The sequence below is a fragment of the Acomys minous genome (assembly GCF_964271855.1).
Source record: "Acomys minous genome assembly, chromosome: 2".
In the NCBI taxonomy this organism is placed as follows: Eukaryota; Metazoa; Chordata; class Mammalia; order Rodentia; family Muridae; genus Acomys; species Acomys minous.
Window position 1 is genome coordinate 145,719,718 of NC_140484.1, and position 23,037 is coordinate 145,742,754.

A 23,037-nucleotide genomic window follows, 5' to 3' on the forward strand; every position below is an offset into this window, starting at 1 on the left:
AAGAGAGGACTACCGCTGGGTTGCGGACTGCCTTGGAGTTCGGTTTGTTTATTGCTGAGAAGATCATAAAAAGTAAAGTGCAGTAATGGAGGGAGCGAGGGGAACTGGAACTCGAGCGTCCGGGAAAGTCTGGGAAGCCGCGGTGGGCGAGGGCGAGGAGAGAGCGCGCGGCTTCTAGCCACCCGGGTTTTCTTTGGTCGCTTCTCCCGGTAAACCTCACTCCCCGGCGCGGAGCGCTGGGAAGATCCTTAAGTCCGGCCCGCCCTAGGCCAGCGTCAACCCCACAACTAGCCAACGATCCCAAACCGAAATGGGGGGGGGGTCAGAAACCCAGCGGTTCCTCCCGGCCCCTGAGCCCCAGCTTGGCTGACACTAATGCCTCATAGAACTGCGGCGGCGCACTCACACGGCGAATCAACCAGACACTTTTCAAGAAAACAAAATATTCATTCGCTAAGAAAACTTACTTCGCATTTAGTCTCTATTTGGGGGTGCGGTTTAGGTCGGCTCTAAGGGAAGCCCGTTTTGTCCAGGTTGGATATTGTCTACTTATGGATCAGCCCTTGGGTGAGGGTTTAATTTATGGCTTATGCATTCTTTTAAGGTCGATTTACATGACCTCCGGCTACAACTGAGACTGCCGAGGAGGGCACTCCAGCCGTCAGTCCGCCAAACCCACAATTACAACAGCCCTCCCCCCCCCCCCCCCCCGCCTCCCCGGTGGCTCAGACTCCCTAGCACTCTGTTCTCTCCTCTCTCTCTCTCTCTCTCTCTCTCTCTCTCTCTCTCTCTCTCTCTCCCTCCCTCCCTCTCTCTCTCTCCCTCCCTCCCTCCTTTTATCCTTCTCCCCTTTCTTCCTTTTTATAACTTTGCTTTTTGATATTATGAATAAGATGAGACATTACTTTGAAAGTTTCGTTAAAACTTTCTCAAAACCCAAGCAAGCATGCCGCGTTGAGAGATACAATGTTCACAAAGCCCTCAAGATGTTGCCCTCTTGTGGGCACAAAAGGCATTGCCATCCAAGAGCCCGATCTGAACCTTAAGCCGGAGAACTGAAAGAGGGAGAGAAAGTTTGGTAGGCAGAGAGAGGAGAGAGGGGAAGGAGGGAAGGAGGGAGGGAGGGAGGGAGAGAGAGAGAGAGAGAGAGAGAGAGAGAGAGAGAGAGAGAGAGAGAGAGAGAGAGAGAGAGAGAGAGAGAGAGACTAAACACAACACACGCAGGCACACCAACTTCTTCCATCCCACACTTGTGCGAACTCTCATGAAATACCTACCTCGAACTTTACGGAGACTTAACAATTCATTCTCTAAGCCACCTGACTTCTTTTTCATGTCATTCCCACTTCTATAGGTTATCTACTGGGGGAGGCGAAAGTGGAAGAATTAGGTGGGCCAAGAGGGCAGACAGATTTCCGGACGAATACTTGCGATGGCGGTAACAGTTCTGCTGTCAAAGGTGGCTTTGGCTGTCTCTCCCTGCCCTTTTTGCCTCGGTGTCGTATGCACAGCTATCTGCGGCTACAACATGTGTTTTCTCGGAGTAATTTGGGGAAGGGGTGGGGACAAGAAAACCAGAAACCTTCCACGCAGATCTGTCACCGTCTCCGGAGTAAGGCACAACTCTCCGAGAGAGTCAGGCATCCTGAGGAACGGCGGCGTGTCCACCACAAGCGAGCGGCGCTGGGCCCCTATTCTCTACCTCGGCTCGCCCGCCTGCTTGCCCGCCCGCGAGCGCCCTCCTCCCAGTCCCCTCCCGGCCAGCCTAGGCTCTGCCAAGGGCTGCGCTCGCCTGCCTCGCGTCCCTCCGCTGTCCCACCCCAGCCGCCGTCCCCGCACGCAGAAAGTAACCCCAGAGGTGCCGGGTAGGGCAGGAGTGGGAGGCGCTGGGGCTGGGGCCGGCGGCCGGCCGGACGCGGGGCTCCTATCCCCTGTCCCCTCCCGCGCCCCAACAGGTAGCTCGCCCTGCTGCTGCTCTCTCACTCAGCCTCCCTCGCTCTCTTAAGTCACTCGCTCCGTCCCGGTTACCTGGGCGGGCTCCAGGATGGTACCTCACGGGAGGGCTCCTTGTGCGCTGCGCCGCGGGAGTAAAAGGCATTAAAGAAAAAGGGAAAGACACAGATTTTAAAAATTAAAGAAAGGGGATCGGTGCTAGGTCAATTAGCTGAGCCTGGGCAGCAAGGGAGCAGGTCCCCAGCGCTGCGGCCCCGGCCCGCTGCCCGTTAACTCAAATCTGCGGGGGTGTCCTGCCCCGGGCCAGGGGGGGAGCGCTGAGCGCACAAGTTTGCTGCCGGGGTGCCAGGAGGTGCACGCGGAGCCGGGTGACAGGGGCTTCCCCCTTTGAAACAAGTGAAGGCGATGGTTAGTGCTGTCAATCTTGGCAATCAGTGTGAGCGGCCATGTCGTAAGTATTCAAAGCATTTCCCGTCGTGCAACATCAGAAAGTGAGTGGCCAGGGCATTGATCTGAGCGAGGGAGAGGAGGCAGGGCTCCCCTCCCAGACAACACAGGCAAGACGAGACAAGAGGAGAAGGAGGCAGCAAGCCAGGCGGGGCGGCTGGGAGGGAGGGGGAAGGGCTGGGGAAGAAGAAGGAGGGGAGACCAGGAGGCAGAGGCAAGAGCAAGCCTCCGGGAGAGCGGGGCAGAGAGACCGGCGGGATCGGAGTCTGGAATTAGAGAACGCGCCCGGGGCTCAGAGAGTGAAGCAACCGCTGCAAAGGGACAAAGAGGAGGGCGATTCCGGGCAAGAGGGGACAAGGGACAAGCACTAGGTGGGGGAGAAGCTGGCTGAAAAGAAAGGATGGAGGGAGCATTGCTAGGGGCTGAGACTGCTGATGAAGGAACCAAGAAAAAAAGGTGAAGCGAAGCGGGAGAAAGACAACTCTCGAGAAGAAGAGGAGCAAAGGAGAAGTGAGGAAGTCAAATAGGAAAGTAGGGACAGCCACTTTGAGCTTCGGAAAAGTTAAATGACTGTAGGTGGCATGGGCTGGAGGTAAAGGAATTCTGTGAATACTGAACTAGCCAGTCACAGTAAGTGCGAGAAACACAGAAGGACAAGGACAGGGATTGAATTGCACTAGGGAGGAGAAAAGTGGCTTTGGAAGTAGAGATGAGAGACAAGTAAGTAGTCAGCAGAGTGGAGAGGAAAAGCTGCAGGAAGCAGAGATCATGAAACACTGTAGAACCTCAGTAAATGGGGAAGAAAAACTTAAAGGAATATAGGAGAAACTGAAAAGAAAAGAAATTGGCACAGCAAACCGCTAACTTTGTAGGTAGCCTTGTCCTGGAAGCCATATGATTGATGGAGTTCACAGTATAAAATTTCTATTTAAAAAGATGTGTACAAACACCACTGCCAACTTTATACCTGAATAACAATAAATAAAATGGCTGACCGTCTATGCTGTGCAACTGAGTGGTGATGCATGCGCTGCATTGCCTCAACCTTGCAAAGACAGGTTTGAAGGAACAATTTCCGGTGTCTGAGCTGGAGAAGGTGAAGAGTTTCAAGTCGATCAGAATAGGACATAAAAAGTCAGACAAAGACAATTATATACTAAACCCCCCATAAACACCCTACACAAGTTCAAGATCCCCTTTGAGCCATGTGCAGGGTAGGCTAAGGGTGTGGAAGATGCAGAAGGGCCTAAGTGGGGAGAGGCCTGGAGGACCAGAAAACACTGTGGGTGCTCGTAGGTGAGTGAGAAGACTGTCTGTGACCTCATGGAGGAGCTGCCCAGAGGCACTGTGCAAAAACCGAGGTTGGCCTGCCTCAAGCGAGGCCCAGAAAAATGCTGAGGTCAGTGGAGACCTGCATCAGGAACAAAAGCTAAAAGCGAGGTTCTAGTTAATCTACATAACCTGCAGAGACTTTAAAGGCTTCTACTCTGTAGAAACTGACAAAAGAGAGCTCCTTTGAGGTGCCTCCTAAAGAGATACACTGACACAAACAGGCATGGTGACCAACATGAGGAAGTCCTCCCAGAGACAGAGGCAAGGATAAAAAGGAGAATCCTCATTTTTGTTAACTAGGCAACGGAAGGAACTGGCTCCTAATGTACACTCCATGCTAATTAGCTTCCAAATGAACTCCAGACAAGAGAAACAGGGTGGGCTGAAGATAGAAAATGCACCTAGGATGAGCCTGGCAGGAGGCAGAACCTGGCTGTTTCTGCTCTGTGGGAAATACAACACTTGAGGGTTTGGAGTTTAGGGACTGTGTGTTAAAATGACCTGACGAAGGCTGGTTGAGAGGAAAGTAGTCCTGGGCAAGAAATTTTGAGATTTCCATTGCTCACATCTGCCTCCAGGCACTGGAACTGGAGACCCATGAGGAGTAATCTCCAGCGCCTAGCAGGCCAGACTCTTATTTGGCAGGGTTCCCCAGAATGCTGGACCATCCTTAGCCCTGACTCGCAGGGGGAAAGGCCAAATCTGCACTTCCATCCAAGAAAGCTCCCCAATTTGTGTCTGAGCAAGGCTCCACTTGGCCCAGCTCTGAATTCCTGAGCTTCGAACTCGTCCCCTGCCTTCCTTAGAATTCAAACTCAGGGGCCAGAAACCCTCTCCAAATCCTACAGGTCAAACCAAGTGGCCTGCCCTTAAACGCCTGCAAAGAGAGGAACCGCCAAGCTAGGTCTCCAAGACCAGTTCCCAGGGAAGAGCCACTCAAACAGATGAACCATCGAACAAGCAAACATGGGTGCCACCGAGTTCCTCCAAACTGCTGAGACAGGTTTGGCTTTCCCAACACCAGCACGTTGGTCTTTTTAAATCACAGAGTACTCTGGGCTCTGGTAGGCAGACCCAGCTGACCAAAAGCAGGCCGCGGGGCTGGCGGGAGGCAAGAAGTAAAAGGAAATGTCACCACGAGTTCTGTGATCCAAGCCTCTAGTATCTTCTGAAAAGGCGCTCAGGAGACCTTTTTAGATTTCAAATCATAAACTAGCACCAAAGTATATGGATGAGGGACGGGCAACCAAGAGCAAGTGACAAGATTGCATCTCCAAAAGGGGTCTGGGTGTCACAATCCAGACTGCACTGGGTGACGTGTGGCCCGGGAGAAGTAGGGGTGTGTGCTTGCGAAGGTTTTCCTGCAAAGCCTGGGGCATCAGCTGTACCTCGCAAGTGGGTGAGGCAGAAAGCCAGGCATCTGCTGATGTGGTGGGCTTCCCACCTGGTCCGCACCGCCTGCGGGTTCCAAGAAGTCTATGAAGGGTACCCGACACCGCACCAAGATCCTGGAACATACAAGCTCAGTTCCCCTGGGGTCCGGAGCCAGCTCGACTCGAACCCAGACAGTAAAAAGCCAGGACTGAGGGAAGAAGGGGCCAGCGGGTGGGGCTAACTTACCTGCTTGCTGCGGTTCCTGCCTGGGCGCCCACTGTGCTTGTGCCCCTTTGCACCTCGACCAACCAAAGGCACTCGGCTTTGCTAAGTTTGGCCTCGCACCTCCAGGGAAGAGGCGCGAACTGGCAGAGGCAAGGCGCGCGCCGCGCCGTTCCTGGAGAGAGGTTCCCCCTGAACTTGGGAAGGGCAACGCAATTAATGCTGCTTCCGAAGTTAATATTTAAAACACCCACGCAAAAAAAAGGAAAAGAAACACAACAGTCGTAAAACCCTCGAATTCCCCCCTTTGAAAGGCTCCCTTACACCAGCCGAGCGGATCATTCAGACCTACGTGACTTCATCTTAAGGTGGCCACCTTCTCGTAGGAAGGGCTTCATAGCTACTGTGTAAACAGGACAGATATTTCCCTCACTCCAAAACACCAAGGAGAACTTCTAACAAAACGAAGAATATGTGAGAGAGTGTAAAAGGCAAAAGGGAATAAGTTGGAAAAACTTTAATTACAGCGTGGAGAAAGTTTTTGCCATTGGTCTCCTTAAACTGGAATGGCAACCACCCGAATGCTCCAGCAGCCCAGCCCGTGGCGCTTCGTTTAAGTTGGGGAGAAGCAGATAACATCAACTCCCAAATAACAGTGCCCTTGGGACAGTGCCTCAAAGAGGTCGGGAACTCCTGTTTCAGCAACAAAAGCAAAGCTGAATGATATTCTTCCTCCTTTAAGATGTCATTTCGAAGAAGGACATGGCACTGTCCCTGGACTTTAAACGGTTGGAGAATAACAGTAAATTTCATTTGAATCTGAGAGTCATCCAGTTGAGAAAAAGCACAGCCATAGTGACAGGATCAGCAGAGCACCGTCACAGAGAAGGTAGGGAAAGTGGTAAAAATACATGAACTTCTGTTTTCAAGGAAAAATAAAGATAAATAAAAAGTAAGTTTTATAGACATGCCTTTCCTAGCTTTGGAAAGTTAATTTCCCAATGTGCTTTTGCTGTCAAAGGTGCAAAGCCAAGACGGGGGAGTGCGTGGCTGGGATCTGCATGCTGATAAGAGAAGGGTGCTGTACTTACAGTGACAGCGGGCAGGCTGCGGGAGACACGCTGTTTGTGTTAGCCTGCGAGTTACCCAGGGCTGCAGTGAGAGCCGAAGGGAGGAGGCGTGGGAGTGCCCGTCTGCGTACACCTTCACCGCGTCTCATTACATCTGCCAGCCTCTCTCTCCCTCTCTCTTTCATTTCCACATTCCCTTTGTTCCTGAAAAAAAAATCTACACGTCACATCAGAGTCCCCAGATGCAGTCTACACCAAAGAAAAAAATGAATAATTCAATCAAACTGTGCATAGTCTCTAAGGCAATAAATCTATCGCACTTAAAGAAACGAAGGGTAATTACTACCGTAGAATTAGAATAAGGCCAAAGACCAGAGATGTCGCTGAGTCTCTGGATAAACTCCACAGTCAAATAAAGTTTCATTTATTTAATCCTTTTTACATCTCGAACGGAAAGTCAGACAAAGATATTTTTTAACTTATTTTAGAGCTATTCGCGCCTTTTGAAACACATTCTATAAGGTGGGGGAGGGTAGTGGAGGGTCCACCTTGTTCAAAAGCTCCTAAAGACATCAGCTGAGCGCCGGGCACAGACACCAAACAAGACAATGCATGCCACGGTGGAGCCTGGCCAGAGCCCATTTCTCCTCACCCCACCCTCCCCCACTCCCCTCTCAGGAGCCGAGCGCCCTCCGCTTGCCCACCGCTGTGACTCTGCAGGAGGGCAGCTGCAACCTGAGCACCTTACCTGCGGCAGAACGAAGACCCAAAGGAAACCGTCTTTCGCTGCCACCAACACCCCGTGCCATTCCTATGCACCCCTCTAAAGTCCTGTAACCATCTACCCCTTCCATCTGCCTACGAGAAACTGTAAACCGGATACCGCCCCCCCCCCACGACTGAATGCAAGCTCTATACGGAACTGACTTCTGGATATGCCTTAGGTAGAGTTAAAGCGATGTCAGGAGAGGAGAAAGAAGGGGAGGAAAGAAGGAGGGGGCCCGCTCAAGCCCTAGCCAAGTTAGTCAGAAGGCGGTGTTTAGGCGGGAAGCGCCTACAGGAGAAACAGCTGGGCTGCACACTGGCCATGCCGATCGCAGTTCTAGGAACCGTGTCCTTCGTCCCAGAGGTAAGACTATATGACTGTCGCATGCTTATTCTTTCACTGTCCGTGTCTCTCTTTCCCACCCACAACTACCTCTACCCCTTGGGTCGGCCTGCGCGCACCCTGGAGAAGGACTCCAGCGCAGCGGAGAGCTATATTTTCCGGACCTACTCATAAATCATGAGTGTCACTAAACAGAGATCTGCAAATCTACTGTCTGCGACAACGACCAAACCCTCTGTCCTGCCAGTTGCTCACTGACCCAGGATACTCGGGCCGGGCCGCATAGTGTGCTGGAGCCCCAGGCAGCCGGGTCGCCGGGCCTGCGGGCTCAAGTGATGCCAGGAAGGCTCCAGCGTCCCAAACGGGTTGGGGCTAGAGTTTCCATCCTAGAAGCGCTTCTGCCTGCTTCAGCCGATAAACAAGCGCGTCACACACAGACACACAGACACACACACACACACACACACACACACGCACGCACGCACGGCTGACATTCCGGTCCACGACCCATCTACTAGAGCCCTTTCAACAGTCAATTTGGCCCTCTGGGGAGCTGCTGGGAAACTGGAATTCGTGGATGAGTCCCTGGGTGCCAACCGCCAATACAGCCTTTGTTTATGTGCCTCGGTCGCCACCTTGAGGTGGAGCGCAAGAGTGCGCTGGGCTAAGAGCCTCCAAGATCCACCGTGCAGTCGTCGCTAGCAGCCAGGGCGACCTCCGGGACAATTTAAAAAGAAAAGCCCAGGAAGGACCCGTCGGAGCAAAGGAGGTGGCAAGGCACTACTGCCGTGGGAAACCCGGGCCAGGAGGTGGCAAAACGACACGGGCAAAGTAACTAATGCCAGCACTCGCTGCATTCTCTCAGAAGAGTACAAAGCTGGGATTAGAGACCAGATCCGAGGCAGGGATTGCGGCTCGGGAACTTCTAGCACTAACTGCCCTGGCAGAGGATGGGGGTAGCTTGAAAGAGACTGGAGCCTAGGCTCCCGCAGGGCGAAGCCCCCCCCCCCCACCTCCCCGCGCTCTTCTACGTGGACCTGACTCAGGGCAGACTTGGGTTCCTTTGCTTGCTCCAGGATGAGAGACAAAGGTACTCAGAGATACAAACAGCCCCAAGGCAGAGGTCTCCAGGTAAGAACTGAGGACAGAAGGGGAACGTTCAGATGGTATAGCTATCTGCGGCAGAGGCTGGGCCTTGGGTGGCCCATTTCCCAAGAAATCAGTGCTTCCCGATGTGTGTCTTAAGAACCGGTGAAAGAATGTGTTATTAATTGTCTCGCCTGCTTCTCATCTCCTTTCCCTTCGTCTTCTGAAGCCCGTTTTCACTCACTAATCTGCACTTCTGCTATTTGGATAGCAAGCTTTAAAGAGCCCTCCTGCTGAATCCGGCAACAACCTCCTTCAGTTGTCCTTTGTTACCCCTGGACAGCTGCCTTCAGGCCCAAGGCTTCTTACAAGGCCGGCCCAAAGTCCTCTTCAGAGAGTTGCCCCAAGGGCAGTTCTAAGATTTTGTTTTCACTGCTACTTGGGTACATAAATGTTATTTAAATATGACGTTTTACAAAAGAAGAATTGTTTAAGAAAAAGAACACTTGGGAACTATTTTGAGTTATAGGAAAACTTAAACCAGGACTGGCTGACACCAACTGGGGCCTGCCAGTATTTGGCCAGCAATAAATAAATAATGAAATAAAACTTGTAAATAGGTCCACAGCAATCTGATGTGAATGGCCAACAGGAAATGTTTTCTCTGAAAGAAGCAACAGGCCTCTATGCCAGACCCCTCTCCTGATTCATGCCCCAGCCCAGCACATCAACAGTGCCTTCACTCATGTGGAAAGCTGAGTGTTATTGAATACAGTACTGAATTTTCCCGGGGAATCCCAATTATAGAAACACCTGTGCTAAGTAATGTTATTCTAATCCACTATGAAAACTGTAAGTGTGTAATAGCCCTCAAATCATCTCGCGTCTTAGTCACAGTGGGGTGGTCCAGCTTCGTGGAGGAACATTATTAGACTTGTACAATGAATGCCCCAAAGCCTTAGCTCACAGGAAATTTGCCTTTGCTATACATAATACTGGCCATTCGTTTTACCTTAAGTGGGAGGAATAGACACTGGAGCCAAAATAACTGGCAAAGACCAAGCTTAGGTAGAAACATTAAAGAAACTGGAACAAACATTGAATGCTCAGTCTGAGACCAACTCCATTTTTAAACAAAAACCATTGCAGTACAAGTTGGCACTATTCAGTGGACAAACTTCATTTTACTATAAATAGGATATTAAAGGGGAAATATAATGAAACCACACAGTCATAACTAAAGGGTACAGCAGGAATCCACTGAAACCCTCTAAACCCCCCCACCCCACCCCCCGCAAAACCCATATAAATCAGCTACATTTTAAGAACGATCAAGTTAACCTTTTTGAATTGTTCCACAAAGTACACATCAGGATAACAGCTGCTTTCTCACTGAAGGACACTGAAGCTAATGCCACTGAGACCTTCACAGGAAAAGAGAAGGCTTACCATGCCCCTCAATGCTCCCCTGACAATTCTACATGACATTGTGGGATGTTGTTGTTTGTTTGTTTGTTTTTAACAAAATAAAAGTGATCCAGGTAATTAGCACATTTATCACACAAAGAAAGAGACAGACAGACAGACAGACAGCAACAGAGAGAATACAATGAAAGGTTATGTTTTAGCCACAGCACTGAACTTCCCTCACTAAAACTCCCAGTAGCCCTCACAGTCACTGTGAGACTGTGTTATCATCTTTCACCATCAAGTGAGCTCACACTGCCTCACAGGTGCTGGTGACTGACTAAGGAGACACCTGCCTCCTTCTAGACCTGAAGTTTGCCATTCACTAAGATGACTGCCATTCCATTTGGTATACACTTGAGCCGCACAGGAAACACTGGACAAATCAATCTGACAGCTATTGCAATTGCCTCATGAGAGCCAGGCAAGGGTTTGCTCACCAGGAGCTGCCCGCAGAGCTGCTTCCTGGCCTTACCCTTCTTCAGAAGTCTGATCATTTGCTTCAGGAATTTCATGTTTTGTGCATTGTGTTTTTAAAACTGAATTTGTTGTCATATAATTTTAAATTTTGGTGCTTTCTTTTTCAAACCACAAATTGCTTTTTTAAAAGTCTAAATATAGCATTTCTGTTGAAAATGTGTTATTTCACTGAGTGCCTAATATGTGAAAAGCAAATAATTTAAAGTTTGTTAACCAAGGGATATTTTGCATTTTTATAATTCAATAAACATTAATTTTAAATGACTTTTATAAAATATGCCAGCAAAAGTATTATGTTTGATGTTTGATAATTCCACATGATGTTATCTTATCTTATTTTGTATATACTATTCAAATTAAATTACCTCATTTATTTTATCAACCAACAAATTATATACCTTTCTAAAATACAAATTTTAGAGTTATACATTTCTAATTTATGAAGTGATATATGTAAAAGCATCTTTATTTAGTAAGAGAGTCCATGATTATAAGCCAATTCTAAATAGCATAGGCTATTTTAAAATCAGTCCTAAAAAAATTCAAACTGTATTTCAAATCAAAATGTTTTATATCATTGTTAGGCAAATATCTTTAACCTGCTATGATGTCTTTATCATATGTCATAATCATGCACTATATGATAGAGATGTTAGCTTCTTGAACTCGAGCAACAAAGGTTGAAGAAATGAGACAGTGTTCCCAAGGATTTGAATACTATTAGTTAAGTAGCTCATTGGATTTCATTGAATTTTCTTGTTTTTATTAGAATCTTTACATTGAGTTTGAGTCTATTGTCTTTCTAATAGGGATGGAGAGAGAATCAGCCATGTTGGAAGTTGGCAGCGTGCACTCCCCCCACATTCCTTCCTATCTCTTCAAGAAGACAAGGCATGAAAGCTTCCCTTATGCGTGCTTAAACGGTCAGCAACTGTGGGCTTCTGAGAAAAGCAGTTAAACCCAAGAGTTCATATCAAAACTCTCTGGATTGTACGCAGCATGTTACCATCTGATTTTCAAAGTTGATGAAGCTCAGTACTAAAATGAATATTAAGCAAATAAGTGTTGACTATACTCACTGAATTAGCATACTTCACATTATAGTTTATAAATTTTTAAGAACGTGAGCATCATGATATGGTTGTCATAGAAACTGCAACAATATGTCATTTAATTAATGTTCTATGCAGTGATAAGGCCTAGTTCTACATCACTCCAATACAAGTTTGAAAAGCAAAAGAAATGAAGTAAAAATCCAACTTCTACCAGCTTAGAAAATGGTAAAGTGCAAGTTTTTTAAAAAAGAAAAATAACAATGCATTCTAATTGCATAATAAGATGGCAATTTAATAAAGGTTATAAAATGCTTCTAAATGAATACATCCTGAAAAAAGTTTTATTAACAATCAGCTACTTCTCTTAGTATTCCTTACTCTTGTTACATGGGCCTATTTATAGGTAACAAAAATTATTGGTTATTATGGTTACTTAATTATTAAATTATGGATGCTCTTTATGTTCTTGAGAGATGGATGCAGTGCTTTCATATTATAAATTCAGAACAACTAGACCAGAATTTTAATATTTTTGGTGATTATTTCAACAGACTCTCTGATTTAGAAGGAAGTGCTATTGCATTACTGCGAAAGCTTTCATAGTATATCACTGCCAGGGATGCTCTGTTGACATTAACGGCTCAATTATTGGAAGAGAAAAAGTCTATGAAAATAAGGCATATTTCCTAAAAAAATAATTATGGCAGAAGATTTGCAGTCCTAGATTAGTGTGCCCTCTGGCTACTAGATGCCTTGTCCTTACAGTCCTACCATTGACATTTCAGTATAAACTATCCCCAACAATTTTTGTAAACACATTATAGTTCTAAACTCTGTATTTCTCTTGCATGTTTTGGGTGTAATTTAGCCTTTCCTACAATAATTTTAACTAATTGCAAAATAATTTTCATGAAACTATCAATAAAAATATTGTACCTCTAAAGTGATTTTTGAAAAGTGAATGAAGGATAGCATGTTCTTAAAGTCTGAAAAACAATCAGAAAGAAAAATCTAAACGTATGTAATGTATCCTTCTTGATAGGATGAGAAGGGTTCTAAAGCTTTTAAATGCCAGTTTTCCTGACAATTAACAATGAAAAGCACATGTTTACAAAGCTGTTTCCTATGCTGGCTTAAAGGATGATAAAGGATGGCTTGTGGACAGTAAGAATGAAAAGCCAGATAGCTGCTGGCCGGGTGTGTATTTAAAACGAATTTCCATTGGCTCACTTATTGTTAATAGAGAAAGAAAACACTTTGTGCTGCACACACTGCGTGACTGTGACTATAGAAACTGCCATCGTAAAGTGCTCAAAAACTCTTCAGATGTAATTTTCTTTTTTTTTTTTTTAAAAGATTTATTGATTATTTATACAGTGGTCTACATGTACACCTCAGGCCAGAAGAGGGCATCAGGTTACATCATAGATGGTTGTGAGCCACCATGTGGTTGCTGGGAATTGAACTCAGGACCTCTGGAAGAGCAGTCAGTGCTCTTAACCTCTGAGCCATCTCTCCAGCCCCCAGATGTAATTTTCAAAGATAATAATAACACAGAATTATTTCACTTCTCTGAATGGCACACATTTGCATACCAGGACTCTGTACAATGTAGTCATAATGCACATTCATAACGGCAAGGGCGCCATAGCACTCTAGCTGCAGCACACGGTCTGTGCATCACAGAGTCTGTCTCACCACGTTTTACTCACTGTTGTCAAACTGTTTGTCTTAGTAAGCCAGGTGTTCATGCATACAGAACTGAGACCACATTAACCACTGCAAGAAAATACGAGGAAGCTGGAAACCATGTGACCTTGAAAACAGTAACAGGGTGTGACATGAGAAAGTTTCAAGTGAATATTTTTTAAAGTTATATGTGATAACCATGAGCCTCTCTTACCAGAAATAAACTCAAACATTGCTGATGCTCAGTGATTAGGTGGTTTTGGCATTATTATCCATTGAACCAAGTATATGCTATTTGAATGTTTAATTTTCTTAAATATTCATTTGGTTATTTTTAATGAACCTTTTTCTTGAAGCACTCATGTCCTGCCTCCAGTTTAGTGACTGTGTGTATGGTGCCCACTACAGTTACCAAATAAAGTCTAATCAGGCCTCTGTCCATGATGCCTCTTGTTTTCAGTCAAGAGGGAATAAATGTAACTTAACGGAGCATATAAACACAGCATTTCTATTGCCCACAGGAGTTACTTTCTAAATTTACTTCTGATGCTTTTTATATTTGTCAAAATGAAAGATATTTTTGAAGCACAGTAAAGAGAAAAAGGAAACAAGAAATACAACTTGTAACAGTACCTGGATTAACATAAACAGAGCATAAATATCTAATTAAGAAAAATTTAGCTGGGCATGGTGGTGCACGTCTTTAATCCCAGCACTCCGGAGGCAGAGGCAGGTGGATCGCTGTAAGTTCGAGGCCAGCCTGGTCTACAAAGTGAGTCCAGGACAGCCAAGGATACACAGAGAAGCCCTGTCTCGAAAAACCAAAAAAAAAAAAAAAAAATTTAAAATACACTAAAATATGTATGCTGTTAAAATTTAAATTTTATTTATATGGAAAAATGTGACAGATAATTTTTGTCCGTACAACTTAATAAATATTCACTAACAAGCATTTATTCTTGTGAATGTTATTGTTGAAATTAAATATATTTCACGATAAACTTTAAATTAACTCTCAATTTATGATAACATATAAAGTACATTCATATACGTGATTTCATTCAATTAAAAAAGTGTTATGAAATGTAAGCTGAACATTTCCTGAGCATCACAATGTGTATTAAGAGAATGGCACAGGTCTGGAGAGATGGCTCAGAGGTTAAGGGTACTGGTTGCTCCTCCAAAGGTCCTGAGTTCAATTCCCAGCAACCACATGGTGGCTCACAACCATCTATAATGTGACCTGATGCCCTCTGCTGGCCTGCAGGTGTACAGACAGATAGAGCACTGTATATATAATAATAAATAAATCTTTTTTTAAAAGAGAGAGATAGAATGGTACTTAACCATGAGGAATAAGGAAACTTTTAAGCCAACGATCTTTTAGTCCCTGGTATTATTTTGTTATCTAAAGGATCACTGAGCACTCCAACAGTCTCTCTATGACCCTATCCTCATATAATATTTAATACACAATAAGGAGACATTAATAGAACTGCTTTAGTTTGTAAAAAAAAAAATAATAATGAAAATCTCATATAGTCTAAATTTTACAGATAGAATTCCAAAGTCTTACTGTATCTCAGGATACCCTCAGCATAGAATCCAGTCCAGGCTTGCCTTGAACTTTCAGTCATCCTGCCTTGGCCTCTCAACTATCACTAGCGTTTTCTTATGAAGATGAATTATCTATATGGATTTTTTTAAGTCAGAAGAGCTTCCAAAATGACAGGAAGTGAAACACATTCTCAGCATCAGCCCTGGACACTTACTACCAGACTGCTCTAGTTTGCTTTCTATTGCTGTGATAAACACCTCGGCCAAAAGCAACTAGGAAGGAAAGGGTTAACCTAGCTTGCATTTCCGAGTCACAATCCCTCTCTCACTGAGTAGTTAGGGCCTGAACTGAAGCATAAACTTTGAAGGCTGGCATTTGCCCGGGGTCTGTCCCCTCTCTCTCTCTCTCTCTCTCTCTCTCTCTCTCTCTCTCTCTCTCTCTCTCTCTCCCTCTCTCTCTCTCCTCTCTCTGTCTCTCTCTCTCTCTCTCTCTCTCTGTCTCTGTCTCTCTCTCTCTCTCTCCCTCTCTCTCTCTCTCTCTCTCATTCTCTCTCCCTCTCTCTCTCCTCTCTCTCTCTCTCTCTCTCTCTCTCTCTCTCTCTCTCTCTCTCGTGTGTGTGTGTGTGTGTGTGTGTGTGTGTGTGTGTGTGTGTGTGTGTGTGCAGTCTTTGTCTCTGAGTAAAAGCTCATAATTTTATTGTCTTCATGAAAAATATCAGCTTAGAACTGGATCCCTTGTTCCCTTCTCTTCTAATAACCTCCCAGTTCAAAACGCTTGCATCTCTTACTAGCCAGCATTGTTTGTTTGTTTGTTTGTTTGTTTGTTTGTTTTGAGACGGGGTTTCTTTGTGTAGCCTTGGCTGTCCTGGACTCACATTGTAGACCAGGCTGGCCTCAAACTTACAGTGATCCACACCTGCTTCTGCCTCCCGAGTGCTGGGATTAAAGGTTTGTACCACCACAGCCATGTTTAGCCAGCATTCTCTTAAAAATCACAGTTAGGCCCAACACAGTCAAGTTTCAATACAATCTTCTTTGTAGTTTTAGCCTTTTTTCAGAAAATATGCTTAGTCTGCCCGTCATTGCCACTTTGTTTCCTGTCATAGCACTTCTTGTCCTGGGCATATGGAGAACTCTCACTCTTCTTGTACTGTGTCACCTTGTGGGTTTGGTGCTTGCCACACTCCTTGCAGAAACTCTGGCAGACCTTAGGAATGGTATCTGCACAGAAAGTAGCTCTCTCGCTAACATCCCAGTGCCATTCTTACACAGCTCAGGCCCACCTGTCCAACACTGGCTCCTCCCACAATGGGCGGGGCCTTACCACAGCAATCAGCAGTCAAGAAAATGCCTCACAGACATGTCTGCAGGCCAACACAGTAGAGGTAGTCCTCCAATCAAAACTCCCTCTGATAACTGTTGGTTGTGTTACATTAGCTTGCTCTTATTTAATCAATGTCCTGTTAGTGCATGGATTCTTCTCCAATAGTTATTAAGAGTACTATTCATTCTTTGACAAATAGGAGTATATAAAATGTGAACATTAGCCTCCTGCTTTTATTTTTATCCCTAATCTGAAGAAGTATCAAAGTACAAATGTCTTCTACCAAGATGATTAATACTTATAAACACACAGAAGAGGCATCTTGCAATGACTTCTTCTGGACTGTGATTACAGGTGATCTCCAACTTATGATGGTCTAACTTACAATTCTTCAGCTTTGCAGTGGTGCAAAAGCAATACATAATAAAAGTCTTGCCGTGAATATTCATCTTTCCCTGGTGATCACTACGGCCCTCTGTTGAGACGCTGGGCAGCCGCAGTGAACTTCCAGTCAGCCATGTGAACATGAAGGACACAAGCGAAAGACCAGCAGACTGTATTGCTAAGCCAAAGTGGCTGGTAGGTTAAGTGTATTACATGCATTCTTAGCTGATACTTTCAGCCTGTAACTAATTATGTTTTCAACTTGTCATGGGTTTATCTGGATGTAATTCCTTACATGGAAGACATCTGCACTCCTACATAAACAGAGTGACAAATTTGGTAGCTAACATTCTACCATATTTCCACAGAAGTGCTCAAATGCTACTGCAAATTATTTTGTGAGGTCCTTAGCAGGACTAAGAAAATCAGGCCATATCTAGATGGTGAGATACGGTTGCTAAGATCCGAGAAGAATAAGAAAGAATCATGGTGCCAGGGTCCCACCGGTATAGATGATTGCCATGCTTTTTGCAATGCGTGGATGCTGCGTCGGATGCATACAAAGAAATGGTCTTTCAGCTGTCACACGAGGCAGAGTCTACCCAGAAAGGGGAGTATTACAGCATCTCTACTGAGCACGTGTGGGTGCACACAAACATGAGCCAGGATGGCGCTGTACTAGACAAGATATCAATATACGATCCAATCAACAAGCTTTGAAAATATCTCAAAGCGACCACTCAACTGGCTGTACCCTGGAGTACGTGTGTTGACAAGTCTCCATGTCTATCACCCCTGCGTCCTAGGTACCATTTCTTCTTTTTTTTTTTTTTAAGATCTATTTTTATTTTACACTTATGGCTATTTCCCTCACATATATGCAGTCTGTACATCACTTATATGCAGTGCCTGTAGAGGCCAAAAAAGGACATTGGATCACCTAACAGATGATAGTTAGCCACAATGTGCACGCTGGGAATTGAACCTGAACCCTCTACAAGACCAGTCGATGCCCTTAACCTCTGATCCATCTCCCCAGATCGCTGAATACCACTTCTCCACTTGTTGAAAACGCGAAACCACCTCTGCATAGCAGGCAACCTAAGAATGCCTGTGATGACTCCATGAAGTTCAACCAGAAAGAGTCAAGAAACTTGGTACAACTATTCGTCTGCCAAGTTCTGATTTCTCCTGACTTTGAAATACACATATTTTTTACTTAGTTACAAAAAAATCAATGTGAAGAGTGTCGCCAGGCCAACTTATAAAGAACTTTGCCTTTTATTCTTAATTGATTTTCTTAAAGCAATTCTTGCAGACGATAAAAGCTAACATTACACTAAAAAGCTTATGCCGACCCTCTGCCCTACCACGCCCTCCTCCTTCCCGAGTGTCAAACCCTCTGCTCTCCTGTGATATCCAGCTCCACATTTCTAAGCACCATGCTTTAAGTGGACAGCAGGCTTTTGCACATGTGCTGATTTCTTTAGCCACTATCCATGACCATTTTGACAGGTTGAGCATTTCTCTCATATCATCTCCTTGTTTCTCCATACAATAATGTAATAACCTAAAGCTAGAAAGATGACAGCACATACTGCTCTTGCAGAGCGTGAGAGTTCAGTTCCCAGGACCCTATCAGACAGCTCACAGACTTCAGCTCTAGGGACACGACACCTCTGTCCTCTGAGGGAACCTGCACTCACATGCACACACACTCAAACACATACACATATGTGCATACATACACACATGTGCATGCACTCACACTCGCACATACAATTAAAGATAAAAACAATAATGCAATATCTTTAATCAAATTCAAGCCAGTGCTTCCATCATACAAAATAAATTTTGTTCACAGATGTGTCAATCAGTATACTACAAATACTCTTTTTTTTACATATTACCTTTATATCTTTTTAAAAAGTTTTCCCTTGTTGAAAACCTTGTTTATAAAGTTTACTTTCTTCCTATGGACATATAATCACTTAATTTCTCCATTTTTATCTATCAGCATATTTTCCCAGCAGTCAAATATATCTGTTAGTACATACCTCTTAGTTGCTGGATCTTGGTGTCCAGGTATTTGTCTAACATTCTTAGTAGTTCTGTGACAGTGTGATGGGTGAACTTCCTCCATTTGGTTGAAGAAGTCAATAGAACAAAAACGCCTAGCTTCCCCAGCCAATAGCCCTTGGCCTGTAACTGGGAGGGACATCGTCCTTTGCAGGCTCCAGGCTGGAACTGCCTCATCAGCCCTGTGCAGGCTCCAGGCTTCTGGCCCACTATGCAAATTTTGGGCTTGTTGGTCTCACTGATGGTCAGCTGTCATACCTAAGATAATCAACCTAAAAAGACAATGAGGTAATTCGGGCTCATAGGGGATTTCATCCATAACTAGCTCAGCCTGTTGTTTGGGGCCCGTGGAAAGGCAACACATTATGGCCAGAGTGTGTGGTGTAACAAACCATTTCCTGCTGTCTGAGAAACCAACGACAGAAAAAGGAAAGGTCCAAGACTTCACAGTCTCCTTTTGCAACATGCCCCTGTGACCTATCTCCCAGCTACCATCCCATCTTAGAGGTTCTCCACCCCAGTAGTGTCATGTGGAGGATCAAGCCATGTACAATCCAAACTATAGCCGACTTCTTAACTGCCAGTCCTCACAGCAAATCTTAGTGTGTGCACACTCATGCAACAGTTTCTGCTTCTCTCTGAACCAAGCCTGACTACGCTGACTACCAGTGTTCCACCTCCGCTCAGACTGCCTGTTCTCAGTCCTCACTGCAGTCCCCACGTGTCCACTGCAATGGGTTCCCTGTCTTTCTTTTTCTTGCTTTCCCTAATTCATTTCCCTGGAGCCCAATCTCTCATAGCTTCTTTAACAAAAGTTAAATGAGAGGAACATTTCAGTTGCTGTGTATTGGAAAATGTATCTATCCTGACACTATTGACTGTTTGGTATAGAAGTACATGTTAAAAACCACTTTCCTTAGACTCCTGTGACTGTTGCCCACTGTATTCTAGACCTCAGTGTGACATTGGGATAGGTGACTTCTGACCCTATGTGACCACTGTTTCCTCTTTCTGGGTGCCTTCAGTTCCAGAACTCTTAAAATCTTTATGTCTTTGTCTTCCCTGTTTGGTTCTCTATTCTCTTTGCCTGGAATTCCTGCTGACCAGCTGCTGGGACTTCTAAAATGACTGTGTGAACTGTGGGCCCCTCCTTTTCTTCCCAGCCCCTTCACTTGTCCCTCAACTGCAGGTGCTTCTGGGAAGACTTACAGAAGGATAGGGGTCCTTAATGACCCTTGAGTGGCAAGAACAAGAACCATTTAATGAACTACTGCACTGCTACAGCAGCCTGAACCCCAAACTCCAGACTTATAAAATACACTGTAGCCAAAAACCTTCCTTGCTGTTGTGTGATGCGAACATGATGGCTCCCACACTATAGAGGACCTCTTACTGTTCTGGACTCACCGTAAGGATCCAGATAAGCTAATCATAGCTTTATTCTGAACGTCAACTGCTTTGTATAATATCCATGGTATGGTTTGGATATGGGTTCCCTCCACCCCAAAGTTTTATGTGTGAAAAGCTTGAGTGACTGCTCTGTGGGATCTAACAGAAGGTATTTAGGACCTGGATGCTCCAGCCTCTGAGGGTGTTAAATCTGTCCTAAGAAACTAGGGAAAATATGGTAGACGTGAACCCATGGAAACAGGCTGCCAAAGGAGGAAGACAAGGGGGAGAGAAGCAGCGCTGGCAGCCGGCCTTCCTCTTTCCTGGTTTCTGGCTTCCTTGAACACATAAATCTGTGCCTTTGCACTTAGCCAGGTACCATCCCACGTTTTCAACAGACTATGAGACAACCAGTAGGTGCTCAGCAGAAAGCCAGCAGCCATGCTGTTTGGACCTTCTAGTCACCAGAATCTTAAGACAAATAAACCTATTCTACTTCTATATTACCCAGTATCCATTTTTATGATAATAAGACAAAATGGATTAAGACAGTTATTCTAAATTCTAATGATACCTGAGGCTCTGTTCTTACATCTCCTTAAAACTGTGGTACTGGAGTCATGCACTACTCACTGAAAAGAATTAACACGTTTTCACAAAATGTCAGAGCAAAAGGGGCAGACATTGATTCTTTGTCATATGATACTCCTACTTGTCCTTAATCACACTTGGTGTTTTTGTTCATTTGCTTAACAAATAAATGGAGGCTCTGTGGTGCATGCCTTTAATCTAAGGGAGGCTAAGGAAAAAACATCAAGAGTCAAAGGCCAGCCCTGGGGACATAGGAAGACCCTGCCTCAAACAAACAAAAACCACAACCACAAAAGATCAGTTAATAGAGTGTCTCCCTGAAAACCAGTGTTCCTACAATACCTACAGACACTCTCACTTGAGCTTGCTCAGTCATCTGTTGGTACAACCGATCTCGCCTTGGATGGGCACCTTCCAGGTGGAAGAGACTACAGGAGGGACACACAAGCTCTGGGCTGCAGTCATTTCTGATGCTGTAAAGTGTTAAGGCTGTCTTTTTTCTCTGGTGGGAGGGAGGCTGCCCCTCACTATGTGTGCCAACACAGTCCTGTCTGCTGAAAGATCAGGCTCCTGTCTTTTTTTTTTTTTTTTTTACTTCAGTCTCAGAAATCTAACAACCAGCATGTCACATTCTGAAATCTGTATTATATTCCTTTTTAAACTTTCTAAAAGAATACGCATAATATTCATTGTAACTAATGAATAAATTAAAGCTTATTAGATGTTTTGAGTCAAAGATTTTTGTGGGTGTGCTGGTGCTCCCCTCCCTCCACTAGGAGTCTGTCTACTCAGGGGGTGCCCTCTTCAGTCTCCATGACCCCTGCTGCTAGGAGTCTCAGCTAGCGTCCCCCTCATATCCTCCCAGAGGCCTACCTGACTTAGGTCTCCAGCTGGTCACAGAGGAACCCACACACAGTTTCCTTCTCTCTGCAGGCCTCTGTCCCCCTGCCCCGCTCTGCCCAGGTCTCCTCCCCACCCTGTCCCCCTGCCCCGCTCTGCCCAGGTCTCCTCCCCACCCTGTCCCCTTGCCCCGCTCTCCCCAGGTCTCCTCCCCACCCTGACCCCCTGCCCCGCTCTCCCCAGGTCTCCTGTCCCCCTGCCCCGCTCTCCCCAGGTCTCCTGTCCCCCTGCCCCGCTCTCCCCAGGTCTCCTGTCCCCCTGCCCCGCTCTCCCCAGGTCTCCTCCCCACCCTGTCCCCCTGCCCCGCTCTCCCCAGGTCTCCTGTCCCCCTGCCCCGCTCTCCCCAGGTCTCCTCCCCACCCTGTCCCCTTGCCCCGCTCTCCCCAGGTCTCCTCCCCACCCTGACCCCCTGCCCCGCTCTCCCCAGGTCTCCTGTCCCCCTGCCCCGCTCTCCCCAGGTCTCCTGTCCCCCTGCCCCGCTCTCCCCAGGTCTCCTGTCCCCCTGCCCCGCTCTCCCCAGGTCTCCTCCCCACCCTGTCCCCCTGCCCCGCTCTCCCCAGGTCTCCTCCCCACCCTGACCCCCTGCCCCGCTCTCCCCAGGTCTCCTGTCCCCCTGCCCCGCTCTGCCCAGGTCTCCTCCCCACCCTCATTTCTCTCTGTGCTCCCTCTCCTCCCTGTTCTTTGGGGACTTTTAAGTATCAGATCATGTCATCTGGAAACATAGATAATCTGATTTCATTCTTTTCTATTTATATGTTATTTCTTCATTTATTGACATATTGTTCTGACTAACTAAGGACTCAAGTACTCTATTGCATATGAGTGGGCACAGTGACAGCCCTGTCTCATTTCTGACACATTCGGAAATGGCTTTCAGGTTTTCCCTAGTGGGCCTGAGTTTCCCATAGGTTTGCCTACTGAGGAATGTTCTTCCTATGCCTGGTTTCCTCAGAGATTTCATCATAAGTAGTATTAGACTGCCGCAGGTGAAGGTCTTTTACATCTATTGGCATGGCCACGCCTATGTGCTGGATTACATTTATGGATCTGCATATGTTGAATTATCCTTGTATTTCTGAAACCCAACCAACATGACTGTGCTTATGAGCTTTTGGTCAGGGGAAAGGTAGGGATCTCATTTCATTCATCTGCATTTAAGTGTCTATTTCCCCACATCATTTGTGGAAGTGGCCATTGTTTCTCAAAGAGCTGCTTTGGGCCCCTTTGCTAAACAGCAAGTGGCTGTGGCTGTGGCTGTGGCTGTGGCTGTGGCTGTGGCTGTGGCTGTGGCTGTGTGGCTCTCTTTCTAGGTCCTCTATTCTGCTTTAGTCTTTCTAGGCAATTTGGCTTGTAAGTAATTTATTAAGAATTTTCACTTCTATGTTCATCAGAGAAATTAGCCTATGGTTTTCTTCTTTGCTGTTTCCTTGTTCAGTCTGGGTATCTGGATAATGTTCATAGAGTGAGTCTGATGGAATTCCTTCCTTTCTGTTTCATAGAATAGCTTCAGGAGCATCTGTGTAAATTCTT

The 23,037-nt window shown here is 45.9% G+C and overlaps 1 protein-coding gene across 7 annotated transcripts in view; it reads right to left on the reverse strand.

Annotated features, from left to right (window-relative positions):
* Nucleotides 1–23,037, reverse strand: part of SOX6 (SRY-box transcription factor 6) — a 602,500-nt gene that overhangs the window by 547,907 nt on the left and 31,556 nt on the right. For 3 of the 7 annotated variants that reach the window (XM_084771677.1, XM_084771678.1, XM_084771679.1), the window contains one exon: nt 6,420–6,602. The gene's annotated coding sequence lies outside the window, so the exon portion shown is untranslated. Of the gene's footprint in view, nt 1–467; nt 684–1,277; nt 1,869–2,028; nt 2,545–6,419; nt 6,603–7,146; nt 7,286–23,037 lie in introns of those variants that run through there. The other 4 variants (XM_084771680.1, XM_084771681.1, XM_084771682.1 and 1 more) reach the window with 4 other exon arrangements.